Below are 2,960 nucleotides of genomic sequence, written 5' to 3'. Positions count from 1 at the left end.
GCTATCCATTTTTTCAGCTCTAAGTTGAAAACATAATTTATCCTTAGGCGATTCTACAGATTTTTACATAGATTTATTTTTAAATTTGGAAATGGCTTTACAAGACAAAATTTAAAATATCACATGCATAATTCTTATATAGTAAATACTTAGATACAGTTTTCAATGTATTCTGAATTTGTTTCAATTAAATGGAGTTTTACAGTACAAACTTGTTTGATGATTGTTTGGCTTGGGTTTATCTCCTCTCCCATCATCTGATGTTTATAAGGAAAGATGTTGCCTGGAAAAAAAAAAAAAAAATCTGGTCTACATTGTACTAGAAAGGTATTTTTCTTTTTTAAAGTTTCCTCAAACACTAAATTTATTCACCAGATCTGGTATGTATAAATGATTTATCAGTTTGAAATACTGACAGACATTTTGAAAAATAATTATGAATCTTGGAAAAATATTTATGAAACATTACGAGTTTATGGTCATTAATCAATGTATGTAATTAAATCATCACTAATATTTAAATAGGGGCTATGTAAATCATTTGATTCGGGATCACACCGACTTAATAAGTTATACATTGATACTCGAGATAGGGCCACAATTTATTCCTATAAAATGTGTTGAAAATGAGGTAAGTAGATAAATGATGTAATGGATCCCTCTTTATAATGAAAAGAGAGGGGGATTTTTTGGTTGTTTTGTTTTTAACCATTTAGTACTTCATACAATAGCCAGAATTTTTTTCTTTCTTTTATAACGATTATTTTTAAATTCCAAAGAAGGTAAGATTAAGTAGTGTTTCAGTATTTAATAAATGTTTTCTAAAGCATATTCTTTAAAAAAAAAAAAATGTTTCACTATATTCTATAAAACATTATATTCTTAGGATTAGATTCTTTACACGTATTAAAAATTCCAAGTTATCTTTTTTATAACTTTGGAGAAGAAGAAAAATAGCTTGCATATGGTTTTGGCAAACTTTACGCTTTAACTAATATTTTATTGTATTTTGTGCCATTCAAACAGAAGAAAAGATGAAAAAGGTAAAATGAAGCATAAGTACAGTTGAAGTTTAAAATACATGTATACATACATGCATACATACCTGCATACATGTATACCTTTACTGGTGGTATAATTGTCAATATATCTAGAATAATAAATTTAGTAATGTGCTGTGAAGGTAATAACACAGACTTCTTCACTAATGCTGTTTACTATGGACTCTACCAAGCATAATGCAGAGCCGGAGAAGATCAGCGCCCCTTTTGATAGTCATTACTTCTTCCAAATCTCAACTCTTAGACAACCCTAGGAGGTCATGACACCCAGCCAAGCTCAGGCACTCTTATTCCATCTGAAGTGTTCATCTGCCCTAACTTAGCTGCTCTTATAAAAACAACAAAACCAATAGCAGCAACAACAATAGTCCACCAACACTTGTCCAGGATCTCATTTGATCCTCACAACATTCTTACAGCAAAATGTTATTATGCCACTTTACAGATAGAGAAATTTGGATTAGATAGCTTCAATAACCTACTGAAGGTGCTCAGAAATTACAGAGTAGAGTGGGAATATGTACTTAAATCTGTCTCATCAGAGCTGATATTCATGTTTTAACAGATACATTTCTTAGAGATGGCATCAAAGGTGGTCTTGGCAAAGTTTCCCAGGGTGGCAGCGCAGCCCCTGGCGGAGGTGTAGCAGTCATCAATACCAGCCGTCATCATCAGCTTCTTGGGCACAGGAGCTAAGACAATGCCAGTGCCCCTGGAGGGGGAGGGGGAACGAGGCACATCAGCATAGAGCCTCAGAGGCCAGTCACCTTGCAAGGGATGGTATGGGGCTTGCCAATCTTGTTGCCCCAGTAGCCTCGCCCCTGCACAGGGATGATGGAGGGCTTGGCAAGAATTATGGCCCCACGGATGGCAGTGGCTACCTCCTTGGAACATTTAACTCCCAAACCCACATGTCTATTGTAGTCCCCAATGGCGACAAATGCCTTGAACCACGTCCTCTGCCCAGCGCGAGTCTGCTTTTGTACCAGCATTATCTTCAAAACCTCGTCCTTGAGGGATACCCCCAGGATAAAATCAAAGATCGCAGATTCCTTGATGGACAGCGAGAAGAGATAGATCTCCTCCAGGGACTTGATATTCATGTCCTTGACCAGGCGGCCCAGCGTGGTGACGGGGATCCACTCTTCGTCCTTGGCCTTGTCTCCGCGAGCTCCACGGCCTGGATCCACCCTACGACCCCGACAACGACCTCAGTCCCTGACGCCGCTGCCGAATCCTCCACCGAAGCTGCCACGCCTCCCATTCCAGGGCCCCCTGGGCCTCCGGGCCCTCCCCCAGCACCGGCATCATCGGTCATTTGGTGATGCCATCTCTAAGACCTACAGTTTTCTCACCCCTGACCTCTGGAAAGAAACAGTATTCACCAAGTCTCCCTATCAGGAATTCACTGAACAGCTCGTAAAGACCCATACCAGAGTTTCTGTGCAGAGTACCCAGACTCCAGCTGTGGCCGCCACGTAATTTTATACAAGAAAAATAAAGTGAAAATCAAGCCTGCTAAAATAAAATAAAATAAAAAAATACATTTCCTTTCCCCAGCGTAGCCAATGGCATATACGATGAATGGGCACACTGTGGTGAATAGGGAATACCTAGGCCAGAATCTCATCCTGAGAAATGTTAATAGGGAATAAAGAGAGCACAGAGCTGTTAGTGAGCATGAACTGAAAGATCATGTGATTGAAAGTCCAGAAGGAAGATGATGACTGAATGAGCAGAAGAAACCAAGAGGCAGACGAATCTAAGGGAAAACAAAACAAAAACAAAAACAAAAAGGCGTCAAGTAGAGGATAAAAACGCAGAATGATCGGCATAAAGTGGAAAAATCATATAAAGTGTTATCAAAAGTTCAGAGAGAGATAAGGAAGTTACTAAAGA

The 2,960-nt window shown here is 39.0% G+C and overlaps 1 pseudogene; it reads right to left on the bottom strand.

Annotated features, from left to right (window-relative positions):
• Positions 1 to 1,619: 1,619 nt before the first annotated feature.
• On the bottom strand, positions 1,620 to 2,379 carry LOC109453746 (small ribosomal subunit protein uS5; annotated as a pseudogene).
• Between the last annotated feature and the right edge of the window lie 581 nt (positions 2,380 to 2,960).

Source organism: Rhinolophus sinicus, linkage group LG06, assembly GCF_036562045.2.
Source record: "Rhinolophus sinicus isolate RSC01 linkage group LG06, ASM3656204v1, whole genome shotgun sequence".
Lineage (NCBI taxonomy): Eukaryota > Metazoa > Chordata > Mammalia > Chiroptera > Rhinolophidae > Rhinolophus > Rhinolophus sinicus.
The sequence above is the reverse complement of the archived record's forward strand: the minus strand, read 5'-3'. Positions and strand labels throughout refer to the sequence as shown.